The sequence below is a fragment of the Ranitomeya variabilis genome, chromosome 6 (genome assembly GCF_051348905.1).
Source record: "Ranitomeya variabilis isolate aRanVar5 chromosome 6, aRanVar5.hap1, whole genome shotgun sequence".
NCBI lineage: Eukaryota > Metazoa > Chordata > Amphibia > Anura > Dendrobatidae > Ranitomeya > Ranitomeya variabilis.
This window is the reverse complement of record NC_135237.1, coordinates 89,034,751-89,054,942: the sequence shown is the minus strand read 5'-3', so window position 1 is coordinate 89,054,942 and position 20,192 is coordinate 89,034,751.

Genomic DNA, 20,192 nt, shown 5'->3' with positions numbered 1-20,192 from the left:
ATTGTGCATCTATATATTACATTGTGTACAGAGGCAGACATGCCTATGGAGCCCCACTTCCACCTCCAAAGCGGATGCAATGGGCCCAGATATGTTCCTGGAAGCCCCCCCCACTTTATGGGGGGGAAGTCACATGGCCACACAGACTCTACAGCGCATTGGACAGTTTCTGTTAACTAAGGGTTAATGGTTTGGTCATTTGTTTACTGTTCTATTTATGGGTAAATCCGGCTCCAATCAGCTGTTTTGGCGGTCTTTTAACGGCTGACAATTGGTTGTCAGCGCGTTGCCATGCTGTCGAGGGGATATTTATGGCCATGATCTGGCAGGTTTCAATCATTGTGAGGTACCGTGTGAAGGAAGAAGAACCCTCCCTCCCTTAAATTTTTGCTTTGTCGTGATGTTTATGTTGTGGGAAAATCGCCCAGTCTCTGGGTGGATGGTTTATTGGTTTGTGGAGTATTTGGTCAGTTACCTGACAAATTAACAAACATTCGCAACTAAATTAATTATTTAGTTACCCAAAATAAACATCACGGCCTTATCTGTCCATTAAGAAAGCTTTGTCTTGTGTTTATTTTATGTATGAATGAGGCTTGTGTTGCCATGCACAGGGGCCCATCTGACCACAGGTGACTAGGTAGCTTCTGTACAAGGTAAAGAAAGTATATTGCTACTGGTGAGGTGGGAGCACTAGGATTCACCTGTGAGCCAGTCTGAGCCTGGGGGTGTTCATCATTCCTTAACTTCTACACCTTATACACAAGTAAAATGGATTTGTCAGCAGAAAATCCATACTGCTGCGGAGGGTGTGATGTGAAAAGTTCTTATTCTCCCCCTCCCTGGCTCATGATAACTTTGACTTGTAGTGACCCAGCTATCACATGATGCAAATGCTGAGTTCAGCAGATCAAGCAAAGTGGCTGTGTTTAAAGCGAATGTATTATCTATATTCACACCATTGCTTTAGAACTGCATTTTATTTGGACTCCCATGACAGCACCACGAGAGAGGGGATCCGCCCTTCAGGGACAGGAAACCTACAGATACGTGGGAGAGGTGTCGCCCTTTGGTATCAATTGGTTTCCTGTTCCTACAGGGACTTGATCCTACAGAAGATGGATCCCAGGCCGACTCGGGTAGCGAGGGGGGTCTCCTACCTCGGCTGGTGCGGAGTTCCTGGAGGCATCACGGTGGTCCTGGCAGGGCTGCACGTCTATGATGCTCGCAGCAGGGAGCAGTGGGCCAGCGGTTTTTTCCGTCTCCAGATGGCGAGAGGTGAGTATGTGCCCCTCGTTGTGTTCCCCAGGGTGTATGGTGGTGCTGGAGGCTGAGTTCTGGAGGGAAGCTGTCCAGGCATCCTGCGCTGCTCTCGGTGGTGATGTCTAGGGGCGGAGCCGATATGTGTTTCCAGGTCAGGGGTTGCCACGCATGTGCGGTGGCTCCAAGATGGCGGCACCCGCCGGTAATTGCACTAGGAGGAAGCTAGAACTTTTAGGCTGGATAACAAATTATGAGAAATCTTGGTTACAGCCCCTAAAGATTCAAAGGTTCCTGGGTCTGCTGGTGGATTCAGTTACCCAACAGTGCTGTCTTCCCCCGGATAAGTCAATTCAGATTCAGCATCAGGTGTTAAAAGCAATTAACAAACCCACCATGACCCTTAGACAGGCCATGTCCCTTTTAGGGTCCCTGACATCATGTATTCTGGCTGTCAAGTGGGCTCAGCTTCACACTAGACCCCTTAAAAAAGATGTTTTGATTAATGATAGTGCCTTGGGAGGGTCCTTACATGAAAAGATAGCATTGAATCCATTAACCCTTACATCACTTAGATGGTGGCTAGACAGGGATAAATTAGCTGCAGGTGTTCTTTGGGTAACAGATCTCGCGTGATAACCACAGATGCTAGACCCTCGGTGTGGGGGGCCCACATGGGTGACATTGTTTTTTCAGGGACAGTGGGACTCCCTCACAACGGCTTCATCCAACCAGAGGGAGTTAATGGCCGTTGAGTTATGGGTTAAAAAACTTCTCATATATCTACAGGGTCACCACGTCAGGATCATTTTGGACAACCAGGTGGCGGTGGCCTATGTAAATCATCAAGGTGGAACACGTTCCAAGGCTCTGATGCAGGTGGCAGATCGCCTTTTCCAGACAGCAGAGACACATTTTCAATCTTTAACTGCGCTCCACATCAGAGGAAAAGAAAATGTAAAGGCAAACTTTCTCAGCCGCAATACCCTAAGGAAAGGCGAATGGTCTTCAACCCCTTACCAACATCGGACGTACTATCCCGTCCAATGTCGGCTCCCCTGCTTTGATGCAGGGCTCCGCGGTGAGCCCGCATCAAAGCCGGGACATGTCAGCTGTTTTGAACAGCTGACATGTGCCCGCAATAGCGGCGGGTGAAATCGCGATTCACCCGCCGCTATTAACTAGTTAAATGCCGCTGTCAAACGCAGACAGCGGCATTTAACTACCACATCCGGAAATGATGTCATCGCCGACCCCCGTCACATGATCGGGGGTCGGCGATGTGTCAGGACAGTAACCATAGAGGTCCTTGAGACCTCTATGGTTACTGATCGCCGGTAGCTGTGAGCGCCACCCTGTGGTCGACGCTCACAGCACACCTGATTTTCTGCTACATAGCAGCGAACAGCAGATCGCTGCTATGTAGCAGAGGTGATCATGCTGTGCCTGCTTCTATCCTCCCATGGAGGCTATTGAAGCATGGCATAAGTTTAAAAAAAAAAAGTGAAAAAAATAAAAAAAATATTAAAGTTTAAATCACCCCCCTTTCGCCCCAATCAAAATAAATCAATAAAAAAAATCAAATCTACACATTTGGTATCGCCGCGTTCAGAATCGCCCGATCTATCAATAAAAAAAAGCATTAACCTGATCGCTAAACGGCGTAACGAGAAAAAAAATCAAAACGCCAGAATTACGTTTTTTTGGTCGCCGCGACATTGCATTAAAATGCAATAACGGGCGATCAAAAGAACGTATCTGCACCGAATTGGAATTATTAAAAAAGCCAGCTCGGCACGCAAAAAATAAGCCCTCAACCGACCCCAGATCATGAAAAATGGAGACGCTACGAGTATCGGAAAATGGCGCAATTTTTTTTTTTTTAGCAAAGTTTGGAATTTTTTTTCACCACTTAGGTAAAAAATAACCTAGTCATGTTAGGTGTCTGAACTCATAATGACCTGGAGAATCATAATGGCAGGTCAGTTTTATCATTTAGTGAACCTAGCAAAAAAGCCAAGCAAAAAACGAGTGTGGGATTGCACTTTTTTTGCAATTTCACCGCACTTGGAATTTTTTTCCCGTTTTCTAGTACACGACATGGTAAAACCAATGATGTCGTTCAAAAGTACAACTCGTCCCGCAAAAAATAAGCCCTCACATGGCCAAATTGACGGAAAAATAAAAAAGTTATGGCTCTCGGAAGGAGAGGAGTGAAAAACGAACACGGAAAAACGAAAAATCCCACGGTCATGAAGGGGTTAAACAGGGACATCTTCAATCTGATTGTCCGCAAATGAGGTCAACCAGAGGTAGACCTCTTTGCCACCAAATGCAACAGAAAAGTAAGAAAATTCTGTTCTTTGAATTCCAGGGAGAATCCTCTGGCTGTGGGCACCTTCCTGATAAAATTGGATTTTCATTTGGCCTACGCTTTCCCACCATTGAACCTGCTGCCTCTAGTGGTGAGGAAAATCAGGGAGGATGCAGGAGAAGTTATACTGATTGTCCTGTTCTGGCCCAGGAGGACCTAGTTCGTATGGCTCAGGACAATGTCGGTAGATGATCCCTGGGTACTTCCAGACATCCCGGACTTGCTCTACCAAGGTCCGATCAGCCACCCACAAGTGAAGGGACTCCATTTAACGGCATGGAGTTTGAGCGGTTGTTGTTAAAAGACTGAGGCTTCTGAGGCTTTTCCCCCGAATTTAGTAGAGTAGGAAACAGATCACAACTAAGACGTACTCTAGAACTTGGAAGAAGTTCCTGGCCATATCAGACTTCGACATGAAAGAGGGCGTGCCGATACGCCAGATCTTAGAATTTCTGCAGAAGCGATTGGAATTAAATCTTTCCATGAATACACTAAAAGTACAGGTCTCAGCCCTGGGAGCCCTGTTCTCTTGTAATATTGCCAACAATTATTGGGTTTCGAGGTTTACTAAGGCTGTTGGTAGAGCTAGACCCATACATGAGTATGTCGTTCCGTGGGATCTTAATCTAGTCCTTTCATCTTTGACAAAAGAACCCTTCGAACCCCTACAATCAGCCTCAATAAAGATGCTATCCCTTAAAACAGCTTTCCTGGTAGCGATAACATCTACACGTAGAGTAGGGGTACCGTCACACAGTGGCATTTTTATCGCTACGACGGCACGATTCGTGACGTTCTAGCGATATAGTTACGATCTTGCATTGTCTGACACGCAGCAGCGATCAGGGACCCTGCTGAGAATCGTACGTCGTAGCAGATCGTTTGAAACTTTCTTTCGTCGCTGGATCTCCCGCTGTCATCGCTGGATCGGTGTGTGTGACAGCGATCCAGCGATGCGTTCGCTTGTAACCAGGGTAAACATCGGGTTACTAAGCGCAGGGCCGCGCTTAGTAACCCGATGTTTACCGTGGTTACCAGCGTAAAAGTAAAAAAAAAAAAAACGTACATACTCACCATCTGATGTCCGTCAGGTCCCTTGCCGTCTGCTTCCCGCTCTGACTGTCTGCCGGCTGGAAAGTGAGAGCAGATCACAGCGGTGACGTCACCGCTGCACTCTGCTCTCACTGTACGGCCGGATCTCAGTCAGAGCAGGAAGCGGACGGCAAGGGACCTGACGGACATCAGATGGTGAGTATGTACAGTTTTTTTTTTTTTTACTTTTACGCTGGTAACCACGGTAAACATCGGGTTACTAAGCGCGGCCCTGCGCTTAGTAACCCGATGTTTACCCTGGTTACCAGCGAACCTCGGCATCGTTGGTCGCTGGAGAGCGGTCTGTGTGACAGCTCCCCAGCGACCACACAACCACTTACCAACGATCACGGCCAGGTCGTATCGCTGGTCGTGATCGTTGGTAAATCGTTATGTGAGACGGTATCCTAGGAGACATCCAGGCACTTTCCAGGCTTCCCCCTTACACAGAATTCTTGCAGGACAGGGTGATCCTCAGGCCGGACCCAGCTTACTTGCCGAAAGTAGCATCCCATTTCCACAGGTCTCAGGAAATAGTTCTACCATCATTTCTCCCTAATCCTTCTAACTCTAAAGGAGAGGAACTCCTTACATTAGATGTCAGAAGATGTCTTCTGCAATATATCTCAGTCACTGATACTTGGAAGAGAGATAATGCACTGTTCTTATCCTTTCAAGGCCCTAGGAAAGGATATAGCGTATCAAGATGCACACTAGCTAGATGGATTAGGGAGGCTATCTCTCTGGCTTATACAGCAGGTGGGGGTCCGGCTCTGCAGAATCTGAGGGCGCATTCCACCCGGGCCATGGCATCATCCTGGGCGGAAAGATCTGGAGTATCAATCGAACAAATATGTAAGGCGGCCACATGGTCATCCCCTTCCACCTTTTATAAACACTATCGGTTAGATTTGGGGTGCTCCTCAGATCTCACCTTCGGGTTAGGGGTGCTACAGGCTATAGTCCCTTGCTAAGGTAGCTTTCATCTCTGTAAATCTCTCGTGGTGCTGTCATTGGAGTCCGAATAAAGCATTAAGCTACTTACCGGTAGCAGCGTTTTTTGGAGGCCCATGACCGCACCCTTAGTACCCTCCCTTTTCACGTGGGGATTGCACTTCCTTAAGTAAATATATATATAAAAAAATATAGTTTTTTCACGTGTGATATCTGGCTTGCAGATTATATAAGATTTTAGATGTAATTGTGTATATATATATATATATATATATATATATATATGTGTGTGTGTGCTACTAACCGCGGTAGTCCTCTCAGGCTCTGAAATACAAATGATACGTGGGAGAGTTGCTGCCCTTTTGTATCTGTAGGTTTCCAGTTCCTGAAGGGCAGATCCCCTCTCTCGTGGTGCTGTCATGGGCCTCCGAAAAACTGCTACCGGTAAGTAGCTTAATGCTTTAATCCCTTTGCCATTTAGGTCAAAATTGGCTCTGTCATGAAGTCCAATTTTGGAACTCTGACCAGTGTCACTTTATGTGGTAACTTAAACGCTTCAAATTAACCCATGGATTAAAATCTTTATTTTTTGTGACCCATTAATAGGTCAGCAGGGTGCTGTTATATTGATTACAATGATGCCTTGGTTGATGAAAACCGTCTTGCGGCTGTTTAGCTTAATTTTCAGTTGGGTTGAGATCACACGTGCGAGAAACTCACATGAGTCTCGCATCTCAATACTCTGGACCGGAGAAATACATGCAGCCGCACACTCCGGCCCTAAGTGCCGGCGGCAGTGCCTGGTATTGAGATGCGAGACTCGTGCGAGTTTCTCGCACGTGTGATCCCGGCCTTAATGATGTGCTCTGGAGTGGCCTATGGAGGGGTCTTCATGTGGTGCTCTTATTTAGGTACCCAGCAGTATGGCTTCTGACAGGTCTGCGCTGCACCATGATCGCATCCATAACGTGAAGTTAATCATTATTTTTGATGGTGTCCATAAATTCCTCCCCCCCCCCCCAATAAAAAATGAAGGGGGGAAAAGAGGGGCTCTTGGCAACTTGGCAAAAACTTGAGGCTGGTTTCACATTTGCGTTTTTTGCCATTGCGTTTTACCGCAAAAAAACGCATGCGTTTTTTTTCCCTATACTTAACATTAAAAACGCATGCGTTTTTTTGCGTGCGTTTTGCCGAGTTTGACATTGTATGCGTTTTTTCCATGCTTGCGTTTTGTGCGGAAATGCAACTTGTAGTAATTTCTAGAGGCGTTTTTTTGCCGCAAAAAAGCATGCTTTTTTAGCGGCAAAAAAACGTATTGCTGTCTATGTAAACGCATGCGTTTATAAGCACATGCGTTTGTTTGCGTTAAAAATGCATGCGTTTTTATAGAAAAAAACAAGAATACACACTGATAAGCCACCATCAAGGTGATAAAGGGATCCAAACCCTACCCCTAAAGCCGGTAATTCAATTGCCGGCTTTTCATTTCTCCTGCCTAAACCCGACATGATATGAGACATGGTTTACATACAGTAAACCATGTTATATCCCCCTTTTTTTTGCATATTCCACACTACTAATGTTAGTAGTGTGTATGTGCAAAATTTCGGTGCTGTAGCTATTAATTTTAAGGGTTAAATCGCGGAAAAAATTGGCGTGGGCTCCCGCGCAATTTTCTCCACCAGAGTGGTAAAGCCAGTGACTGAGGGCAGATATTAATAGCCTAGAGAGGGTCCACGGTTATTGGCCCCCCCCCTGGCTAAAAACACCTGCCCCCAGCCACCCCAGAAAAGGCACAACTGTAAGATGCGCCTATTCTGGCACTTGGCCACTCTCTTCCCATTCCCGTGTAGCGGTGGGATATGGGGTAATGAAGGGTTAATGTCACCTTGCTATTGTAAGGTGACATTAAGCCAGATTAATAATGGAGAGGCGTCAATTATGACACCTATCCATTATTAATCCAATTGTATGAAATGGTTAAAAAAAACACACACACAATATTGCAAAGTATTTTAATGAAATAAACACACAGGTTGTTGCAATATTTTATTGCTCTCTCAATCCACCTGAAGACCATCGTTCTGTAACAATTTAAAAATAATAAACCAACAATATACATACCTTCCGTAGATCTGTAACGTCCCATGTAAATCCATCTGAAGGGGTTAAAATATTTTACAGGCAGGAGCTCTGCTATAGTGCAGCTGTGCTCCTGCCTGTAAACCCCGGGGAATGAAGGTAATGTAGGTCAATGACCTATAGTTACCTTCAGTCGCGGTGATGCGCCCTCTGCTGGATGTCCTCATATGAGGTCGAGCGTGAGAAAAAATATTACAACAACCTGTGTGTTTATTTCATATTTCCCATATGTCGAAGTTTATAGCTTCATAATGGTGGTCTATTTATTTATTTTACCCTGAACTTTACTTTTGCAAGAGGTAACATGAACAGGTGAACACTGCAGTTTGTTACCTACTTTCTTCTGAGCATGGCCAGGGGTGTAACTACAACAGGTACAGAGGTTGCAATCATACCCGGGCCCTGAAGCTTAGGGGGCCCTAAAAATCCCTTTGGCCTGTAGAAAAAGACTATTGCTATTAAAGATTAAAAATATTTTGGGGGGGCCCCGTTGGAGCTTTCACATCAGAGCCCATGAGTTTCAAGTTACGTCACTGAGAATGGCAATGCTCCACACGTAGTCAACTGCAGGGCTCGAAAGGGAAGAAGCAGCATTTGTAGTGTAAAATATGAATGTAATGGATTGCAGAGCCCCTGAGGTACTAAAATCCTCACAAGTTACCCCATTTTGGAAACTAGACCCATCAAGGAAATCATCTAGAGAATTTAAAATATAATTTAGCCTTAATCTCCTGATCACTAGTTTGAGGCATGTTGGAGTCTAATCTCTGAAAATCTTCAGCAGACAGCAAGCATATGCAATGATGGACATTGATAGGAATTTTTCTATAGTATAGGATCAGACTTGCACAGTGATGGTCCATGACCGCACATTGCTAGCAAATGCCAATACCTCCTTGAATAGACACCTATTTAGCCTGAGATTATAATACTAGGTTACACATCCTAATTTAGGCTTTCTATTCATTGCATCATGCACTTTTAATAATGTAGTGTAGTAATTCCTTATTAACTGAACATAAAAGTTAGCACCATGAGAGAGTATCCACCCTTCAAGGATCAGAAACCTTCAGGCATAAAAGGGTGGCAGCTCTCCCACACATCAGTTGGCTTCCTGTCCTTGATGAATGAACCTCATTGCAGGCACACCTGAAGAAGGATGACCGTTTTTTCCCAGGCCTAGCTGGTCAGTTCAGGCAGTGGTATTTTCCCTGCTTTGGCTGGTGCAGGGTCCCTTGAAGCGCAACAGTGGGTCCAGGGGGCCTTTCATGTATGTGTGCAGGATCCCGGGGTAGGGATAGCTGGTTGTGGCATATGCTCTTTGGCGCTGGCACACGCCAGGAAGAAGACAGCAGCATGTGTCTGGGAGCACCGCCGTGTCAGTATTCCGGGTTTTCCAAGTCACCTTGTGAATGATTTTGCCCTTTGTTAAGATGGAGTTTGCTGCTTTTGTCTGCCCTACTTCCTGTTCGTTTGTTTAAAACCCGGGTCAGGTGTCAGCCTCTCCTTCAGCTCAGCTACTGGTTCTGAGTGTGTCTCTACCTCTGGCCATTCCCTGTATATGTAAGCTACACTCTCTATGTTAGCATTAGTCTGCTGACTTGGAACTTAACCCTTGGTTCATTCCTCCTGGTAAGAACTGTGTTTTTGGAACTTTGTTTCTGGACTTGTTTCTGGAGTGTGTGTTGCTACTTAATCCTTCATTTACTCCCCCCTGTGGGAGCTGTTGGAGACAACACCAGTAAAATACTTATGTGAACCTGTTTCTGAACTTACCTGTGTTTACAGGGCTGCCACTAGGAATTTCAGGGCCCCATACTGGCAAAATTTTCTGGGCCCCCTTAAGACTCCACCCAGGCTCCACCCCAGCCCCGCCTCCACCCCTCGAACTGTCCACAGTCCCACTGCTGTCTCTTGGCAAAACTCCACTTCTCACAAATCACACATTAACAGTTCCCATCACCAGATCAAACACATAGCCAGCAGCTTTTGTTTTGGCCAAAAGGTTTTTTTTAATCTGAGACGACAACAAGGTAGACTCTTTTGGCCGGGCCCTACTCTACTCTAACCTATTAAACATTTGTTAAAGTATGCAATATAATTTAGGTGTATTTTTATTTATTTTTCAAATGACCAATAATACCACATACAGGGGACAAATACCACAACACCATGACCAGACACCATATTATCACCACATAGTGACCTATAATACTATCTACAAGGAACAAATACCGCCACACCATGTGCAGACCACATATTACCACCACAGTGACTGAACAATATCACATACAAGGGACAAATACCACCGCAGCATGTCCAGACCACATATTAACATCACATGGTGACCAACTACATACAAGGAACAAATACCAACACAACATGAACAGACCACATATTACCACCACACAGTGACCGAATAATAGCCCATACAAGGAACAAATACCGCTACACCATGGCCGGACAACATATTACCACCACATTGTGACTGAATAGTACAATACTGATCATTAATTTAAAAAAAAAAAAATACTATCACCATAAGTGCCATTATACACAGGAGATCTGTACTTAGTATGCAGTGTGTATACAGGTAATACAGTGGTCACCGATGCCATTATACACAGGAGCTCTTTATATAGTGTCAGTGTACAGGTAATACAGGGATCACCAGTGACATTATACACAGGAGCTCTGTATATAGTGTATAGTGTACAGATAATATAGTGATCACCAGTAACATTATACACAGGAGCTCTGTATACAGTATACAGTGTATGGTGTCAGTGTACAGGTAACATACTCACCGGTGACGTCTCTAGCTAAAGTCCTTCATCTTTGCGTTTCTTTTGAATCCAGCGCAGACCGCCATCGCTTCTTTCAGCCAGGACTCGTCTCTGCATAAAATAACACAGTTATCTAGAGCACCGCTTCCAGAGCACATTCCCCATTTTTTCCCTTTCTTCTACACTACACATCTGACTACAGAAGTTCACCCACCATTAATATATAATTGGTTATTATGCAACCCACCATTCCAAATATAAATTATAATCCGCCACTGTGCCCCCACTATCTGTATATAGCCACTTTCCCCATGTAATATATAAATTAATTAGCACCTGTATTCTTTCTCCCAATTACCAGTCACTTTATCCTCAACGACCCCACTATGTACTTCCCGCTCTAAAGGCCCCGTCTCACATAGCGAGATCGCTAGCGAGATCGCTGCTGAGTCACAAGTTTTGTGACGCAACAGCGATCTCAGTAGCGATCTCGCTATGTGTGACACGTACCAGCGATCAGGCCCCTGCTGCGAGATCGCTGGTCGTGTCGGAATGGCCTGGACCTTTTTTTGGTCGTTGAGGCCCCGCTGACATCGCTGAATCGGTGTGTGTGACACCGATCCAGCGATGTCTTCACTGGTAACCAGGGTAAACATCGGGTTACTAAGCGCAGGGCCGCGCTTAGTAACCCGATGTTACCCTGGTTACCAAAAAAACAAACAGTACATACTCGCCTTTCGGTGTCCAGGTCCCTTGCCGTCCGCTTCCTGCTCTGACTGCCGGCCGGAAAGTGAGAGCAGATCACAGCAGTGACGTCACCGCTGCGCTCTGCTCTCAGTGTACAGCGGCACTGTCAGAGCAGGAAGCAGACGGCAAGGGACCTGGACACCGAAAGGCGAGTATGTACTGTTTGTTTTTTTTGGTAACCAGGGTAAACATCGGGTTACTAAGCGCGGCCCTGCGCTTAGTAACCCGATGTTTACCCTGGTTACCGGGTGCTGCAGGGGGACTTCGGCATCGTTGATGACAGTTTCAACGATGCCGAAGTCGTTCCCCTGATCGTTGGTCGCTGGAGAGAGCTGTCTGTGTGACAGCTCCCCAGCGACCACACAGCGACAAAACAGCGACGCTGCAGCGATCAGCATCGTTGTCTGTATCGCTGCAGCGTCGCTGTGTGAGACGGGGCCTTAACCCTTACCCCAATTCATTATAGTTACATGCCCCTTCTGCCTCAATTCATTGTCATATCTTCTCTCTCTCCCACCCTCTATTCATTATCAATTGCTCTTCCCCCACCCTCAAAATTCATTATTTGCTCTCCCCACCTTCAATACACCATTTGCTCTTCCCACCCCCACCTTCAATTCAATTGCTGTCCACATCCCTCACACTCACTTCATGTGCAGTCCCCATCACCCCCACTTCATCATTTAGTCCCCTATCATCATTTAGTCCCCTATCCCCCCGTCACTTCATCTGCAGTCCCCCTTACATAATCATTTGCAGCCCCCTATCATTTCATCATGTGCAGAACCCCCTCAAACACACTTCATCATCTGCAGTCCCTATCACTCCCACATCATTTCCTGTCCCCATCACCCCCACATCATCAGTTGCAGTCCCCATCACCCCCACATCATTTGCAGTCCCCATCACCCCCACATCATTTGCAGTCCCCATCACCCCCACATCATCATTTGCAGTCCCCATCACCCCCACATCATCATTTGCAGTCCCCATCACCCCCACATCATCATTTGCAGTCCCCCCACATCATTTGCAGTCCCCATCACCCCCACATCATCATTTGCAGTCCCCATCACCCCCACATCATCATTTGCAGTCCCCCCACATCATTTGCAATCCCCATCACCCCCACATAATTTGCAGTCCCCATCACCCCCACATCATTTGCAGTCCCCATCACCCCACATCATTTGCAGTCCCCATCACCCCCACATCATTTGCAGTCCCCATCACCCCCACATCATTTGCAGTCCCCATCACCCCCACATCATTTGCAGTCCCCATCACCCCACACATCATTTTCAGTCCCCATCACCCCCACATCATTTTCAGTCCCCCCACATCATTTTCAGTCCCCCCATATCATTTGCAGTCCTCCCACATCATTTGCAGTCCCCATCACCCCCACATCATTTGCAGTCCCCCGATATCATTTGCAGTCCCCATCACCCCCACATCATTTGCAGTCCCCATCACCCCCACATCATTTGCAGTCCCCATCACCCCACATCATTTGCAGTCCCCATCACCCCCACATCATTTGCAGTCCCCATCACCCCCACATCATTTGCAGTCCCCATCACCCCCACATCATTTGCAGTCCCCATCACCCCCACATCATTTTCAGTCCCCCCACATCATTTGCAGTCCCCCCATATCATTTGCAGTCCCCCCACATCATTTGCAGTCCCCATCACCCTCACATCATTTGCAGTCCCCCCATATCATTTGCAGTCCCCCCACATCATTTGCAGTCCCCATCACCCCATCATTTGCAGTCCCCCCATATCATTTGCAGTCCCCATCACCCTCACATCATTTGCAGTCCCCCATATCATTTGCAGTCCCCATCACCCCCACATCATTTGCAGTTCCCATCACCCCCACATCATCATTTGCAGTCCCCTATCCCCCCTTCACTTCATCTGCAGTCCCCCTTACTTCATCATTCATACCTCCCAACCGTCCCGATTTCAGCGTGACAGTCCCGCTTTGGCACCGGGGTCCCGCTGTCCCGCTTCGGGCATTTAAAATCCCGAATTTGCGGCCGCCGGTGAAGCCCCGCCCACTTCCGGGACGTAGAGAGAGCCCGATTAGGTTTGTGGCTGTTTTTTTTTTCTTATACATGCTGGGTCTCCTCCCGACCGATCCCTCCCCCGCCCCCGCCCCCGCCCCCTGTGTGTGCGGCGCTGCCACGCTGAGGAAGAGAGCCAGCAGCGATCAAGATGAGAGGTCAGCGACTCACTACCTGAGGTGTGTGCACAGAGCTCTGGCGTCTCCTGCTCTTAGCTGCTATCCCGGCAGAGAAGGAGAGACGGGGGAGGTGCCGGGACAGTGCAGAGCTGTGAGCAGCCGGAGAAACTGAAGAGCTGCACATGGACAGATCAGCCGCCCCTGCACCACAGAGGAGATTGTGTGTGTGTGTGATGTGTGTGTGTGTGTGAGATGTGTGATGCTGCATTTGTGTGTGTGTCATGTGTGTATGAGGTATCTGGTGTGTGTGATGGCTGGGTGTGTGTGTGTGATGGCTTGGTGTGTGTGTGTGATGGCTGGGTGTGTGTGTGTGATGGCTGGGTGTGTGTGTGTGATGGCTGAGTGTGTGTGTGTGATGGCTGGGTGTGTGTGTGTGTGTGATGGCTGGGTGTGTGTGTGTGTGATGGCTGGGTGTGTGTGATGGCTGGGTGTGTGTGATGGCTGCATGTGTGTGATGGCTGCGTGTGTGTGTGTGTGTGATGGCTGCGTGTGTGTGTGTGTGATGGCTGCGTGTGTGTGTGATGGCTGCGTGTGTGTGTGTGATGGCTGCGTGTGTGTGATGGCTGCGTGTGTGTGATGACTGCGTGTGTGTGTGATGACTGCGTGTGTGTGTGATGGCTGCGTGTGTGTGTGTGATGGCTGCGTGTGTGTGTGATGACTGCGTGTGTGTGTGATGGCTGTGTGTGTGTGTGATGGCTGCATGTGTGATGCATTTGTGTCAAAGCTGCATGTGTTTGTGAGCTGCGTTTGTGATGCTGCGTGTGTATGTGTGATACTGTGTGTGTGTGATGCTGCATGTGTGTGAGCTGCGTGCCTGTATGTCATTATACAGTATGGAGCATCATGTGGGGTCATTATACAGTATGGAGCATCATGTGCAGTCATTATACAGTATGGAGCATCATGTGCGGTCATTATACAATATGGAGCATCATGTGCAGCCAGTATACAGTATGGAGCATCATGTGTGGTCATTATACAATATGGAGCATCATGTGCAGTCATTATACAGTATGGAGCATCATGTGCGGTCATTATACAATATGGAGCATCATGTGCGGTCATTATACAGTATGGAGCATCATGTGCAGCCAGTATACAGTATGGAGCATCATGTGCGGTCATTATACAATATGGAGCATCATGTGCAGTCATTATACAGTATGGAGCATCATGTGCAGCCAGTATACAGTATGGAGCATCATGTGCGGTCATTATACAGTATGGAGCATCATGTGCGGTCATTATACAGTATGGAGCATCATGTGCGGCCAGTATACAGTATGGAGCATCATGTGCGGTCATTATACAGTATGGAGCATCATGTGCGGTCATTATACAATATGGAGCATCATGTGTGGCCATTATACAGTATGGAGCATCATATGCAGCCAGTATACAGTATGGAGCATCATGTGCGGTCATTATACAATATGGAGCATCATGTGCAGCCAGTATACAGTATGGAGCATCATGTGCGGTCATTATACAATATGGGGCATCATGTGCGGTCATTATACAGTATGGAGCATCATGTGCGGTCATTATACAGTATGGAGCATCGTGTGGCCATTATACAGTATGGAGCATCATGTGCGGCCATTATACAGTATGGAGCATCATGTGCGTTCATTATACAGTATGGAGCATCATGTGCGGTCATTATACAGTATGGAGCATCATGTGCGGCCATTATACAGTATGGAGCATCATGTGCGGCCATTATACAGTATGGAGCATCATGTGCGGTCATTATACAGTATGGAGCATCATGTGCGGCCATTATACAGTATGCATGCGGTCATTATACAGTATGGAGCGTCATGTGTGTTCATTATACAGTATGGAGCGTCATGTGTGGCCATTATACAGTATGGGGCATCATGTGTGGTCATTATACAGTATGGAGCACTGTGTGGCCATATTTTTTTGTTTATAACTATTGTATATGAAACAGTGTGATCAGCAGTGCTAAATGGGTGTGCTTGGGACGTGGATATGGGTGTGACTAATTATGAATGGGTGTGGTCAGAGGCGTGGCCTAAAATTTGCCGCGGCGCGCTTCGCGCGCCGCAAACTTTGTCCCTCTTTCCCATCTTCAAAAGTTGGGAGGTATGCATCATTTGCAGCCCCCTATCATTTCATGTGCAGTACCCCCTCAAATACAATTCATCATTTGCAGCCCCCCTATTATTTCATCATGTGCAGTACTCCCTAAAACATCATCATCTGCAGTCTCACTCCCCCCCACCTCACCTCACCTATTTAAAAAAACAAAAATGTTTTTTATACTTACCTCAGGCCGTCTAGTGTTTCCAGCAGTGAAGCAGCAGCTAGAATGTATGGGCTGCTGAGAGGACCTGACAGGAGCCCCTACATTCTAGCACATTCACTACTGAGATTGCTAGAATGGATGGGCTGTAGTCAGGACCTGCAGGGAGCCCATACATTCTAGCTACAGCCGAGCAGGAGCTGCGCAGCCGACTAGGTAAGACGGCCGTGCACAGCTCCAAAACGGCTCCCGGGCCCCAGCGCCGACATGTGCGCCGCAGTGCACAGTATTTTAGTGCACGATGGGGCCCGATCAGTAGAAGCACAACAGTGGGGCCCCGGATCTGCGGGCCCCTCTGTGTACTGCTGCTGACCGGGCCCCATACAGCAGTAACGGCTGTAATGCCCTGATGGCGGCCCTGTGTGTTTATGCCAAATCTGGGATCAACTTGTGAACTAGTTTCTGGACTTACCCGTGTTCATGCCACACCTGGGCATTGTGGACTTGTTCTGGACTTCCCTGTGTTTACTTCATACCTGGATTTGACTCTTTCTGCACCGACAGTGTTTGGATCTACACCACGTCACCAGTCACTCACCTTTTGATCACCTTGCTGAGGACTCTGCCTTAAGAACTCTGCCGATTTGCTGTATATGTTTCAAGGACTTGTTTCATTCCAGGACACTGTGGGTTATCAGTATATTGTTTTGGGTGTTATTGCTGTTGTACAAATACACTATTTGCACTAAAGAAACCCGTCTCTGTCTGTTCATTGCCCCATGCTATCAGAATCCTTGAGTTCCTACAATAGTATTACAGGATACTCCAGCCCAAAAAGGATTCTGCTGGGGCAATGACAGAGACACGGGAAGACAAGATGTTTGCTATGATTAACTCCTTGCAGCAGGAGATGGCAGCTGTACAAAATAAGATTAGAGACATGGACTCCCGGGCTAACCACAATGCGCAGGTGTTTGGTCAGGCTCTCCAAGATTTACGTACCTTGGTAGAAGCTCAGGTTACACCACCTGTTCAGCATACACCACCCACCAGTATGCCTAAATTGCCTCCTTTCCGGTTTAATGGCGACCGAAGTCAATTCCGCGGGTTTGTTAATCAATGCATATTATTTTTTGATGTACATGCCAACTATTAGTCTGATAGATCTAAGGTACTATGTATTATTATGTTGTTGACATCACAGGCACTGGCTTGGGCAAATCCTATGGTTGAAAGTCGCGATGTCCATCTAAATAATTTGGATGATTTTCTGGCAGCTATGGCGCAAATGTTTGATGATCCCAATCGCCGTGCCTCCGCTGAAAAATCCTTCCTTTCCTTACACCAGAGAAAACGTTCAGTCATAGAATATATTACTGAATTTAAGAGGTTAGTAGTGGATACCAACTGGGATAACAATGCTTTATTGCCAATTTTTAGGAAAGGGTTGTCCAGTACAATCAAGGATGAGCTAGCTCGCTCAGAGTCTCCACAGGAGTTTGAGTTATTTTTACAACACTGTGTGCGCATTGATATCCGCCTAACTGAACGCAGACAAGAGAAATGGCTGAACGCAGACAAGAGAAATGGGCGGCTTTAAATCGCATCACTAATTTTACTCTTCCGTCTAGGGAAACTACCAGCAAGAACCCGCGGGAAGCTGAGGAGGTGCCTATGCAAGTGGACACACTACAAAAACGTGAGAGTAATGAACGCCATGAATATCGGTTTCGTGAGCGCTTATGTTTTTACTGCGGTCAATCGGATCATTTCCTTACTAATTGTCCTAAATGTCCGAGGCGACCTAACAAAATGTTGGCGGCAGTAGGGGATTATGACAATACGGACACGGAGTCAGAAGTTTCAGAGACCAGTTTACATATAGATGCTGTGGTTCCCCTAACAGTGATGTCGACTTCCCGTAAAGATCAAGGGGAGAAATACTCACATTTTTCTCTTCCTATTCAGATTCTGTGGGAGGGACAGTCTATACCAAGTTCTGCTATGATAGACTCTGGAGCAGGTGGAAATTTCATGGATTCTTCTTTTGCCAGGGAACATGGAATTAAGACACAACTAAGAGCCTCACCAGTCACCATGGAAACGGTGGATGGTTCTCCATTAGTTTCCGGGCCAGTAGACTGGGAGACGGTGCTTCTGAAGTGTAAGATGGAACCAGACCATCAGGAAACCCTCTCATTTATGTTAATATCGTCTCATTTTCCTCATTTTCCTGTAATTTTAGGAATTCCCTGGTTATGGTCACAGAATCCAAACTGGTTATGGTCACAGAATCCAAACATCAATTGGGAAACCAAGGAGATATCCTTCCTTCCGAAGTGTGGCCCTACCATCAGTCCAACGGTAATGGCTCCAGTTACCCAGAATTTGGAGGAAACAAAACAGGTATCTACTCTCCCTCTGGTTTACCAGGAATTCTCGGACATTTGTGACAAGAGGAAGGCAGACCAACTCCCTCCACATAGACCATATGACTGCCCCATATAGTTGCTTCCTGGGGCAGCGATTCCTTTCGGCCATGTTTACCCGTTGGCAGCTCCAGAATTAAAGACATTACGAGAGTACATAGATGAGAATTTAGCCAAGGGGTTTATCCGACCATCTTCTTCACCAGCAGGAGCTCCCATATTCTTTGTAAAGAAGAAAGATGGCACTCTAAGACCTTGTATTGACTACCGGGAGCTAAACAAGGTAACCATTCGTAACAGGTACCCGTTGCCGTTAATTTCTGAATTGTTGGAGAGAGTTCGCCAAGCTAAAATATTCACCAAATTAGATCTTCGCGGGGCATATAATTTACTCCGTATACGTCCCGGAGACGAATGGAAGACAGCTTTCAGATGTCGGTATGGACATTTTGAATATTTATTGATGCCATTCGGACCTAACGCTCCTGCTGCTTTCCAACACTTAGCCAACGATATTTTCAGGGATTTACTGGATCATTATGTAGTAATTTACCTGGATGACATCTTGATCTTCTCTGATTCCCTTCAGGAACATATCAAGACTGTGCTCAGACATTTGAGAGATAATCATTTGTAAATCAAATTCGAAAAGTGTGAATTTCATTGCTCCAAGATTCAATTTTTAGGCTATGTTATTTCTCCCCAGGGATTGAATATGGAGTCCAGCAAGATCCAGGCGATCACAGATTGGCCGGTACCAGGAAACGTTATAGAGGTACAACGATTCATTGGTTTTGCTAACTTTTATAGACGTTTTATCCGGAATTTAGCAGAAATTGTCTGTCCCATCACTCTCCTCACTAAGAAGGGGAAGAAGTTTGTATGGTCTTCGCAAGCCCAGGAAGCCTTTGATCGCCTCAAGGTTTGTTTTACCACGGCTCCGATATTGACGCACCCGGATCCTGCACTGCCTTTTGTCGTGGAGGTGGACGCTTCTGACTGTGCACTGCGAGCAATCCTCTCACAACGAACCAGAGACAAAGGTTTGCAGCACCTGTGTGCCTTCTTTTCTCGCAGGTTATCATCTGCTGAACTGAACTATGACATTGCAGATAAGGAACTTTTGGCAATCATTTCCGCCTTTAAGGAATGGAGACACCATTTGCAGGGAGCAACTCAACAGGTAGTAGTGCCCACTGATCACCGTAACTTGGAATTCCTTAAGTCCGCCAGATGTTTTTCTCCTCGACAAGCTAGGTGGAGTTCGTTCTTGAACCAGTTTGATTTTATCATCTCGTACCGCCCAGGTTCACGTAATGGTAAAGCCGATGCACTATCCCGAATCCACACGATGGACTCCGTGCCTGGGACCCCGTCTAAGACCATCTTGTCTGATGCCAATTTCATAGGAGTGCTTCAGGACCGGGACTTGTGGGAGGAGATCAAGCTGGCCTATGATGGTGACGTATTTCTTGCTGCCCCACCTGACAATGTGAATCTAGTCTTTCAGAATGGTGTATGGCTTAGAGATAGCTGTATTTATGTCCCTGAGACTGTGAGACTTCGAATTCTCAAATTGGTCCATGACTCCGTATTGGCTGGTCATCGGGGGTACAGAAGATGCAGGAATTTTAAAGTCGTTTTTTCTGGTGGCCTACCTGCTTGAAGGATGTGAATGACTATGTTCGCTCTTGTGAGGTTTGTGCCCGATACAAAGTTCCTCGTGTTTCACCTACTGGCCTTCTTAAGCCACTACCCGTACCATCTCGCACTTGGGGAAAGTCATCTCCTGTAGCCTGCTCTCCACAGAGAGAGCAAAAGATCAGAGTGGACTTTTTAAGCCCAAATCATCTAAGGCAAGGACATAGACCTCTTTGCCACCA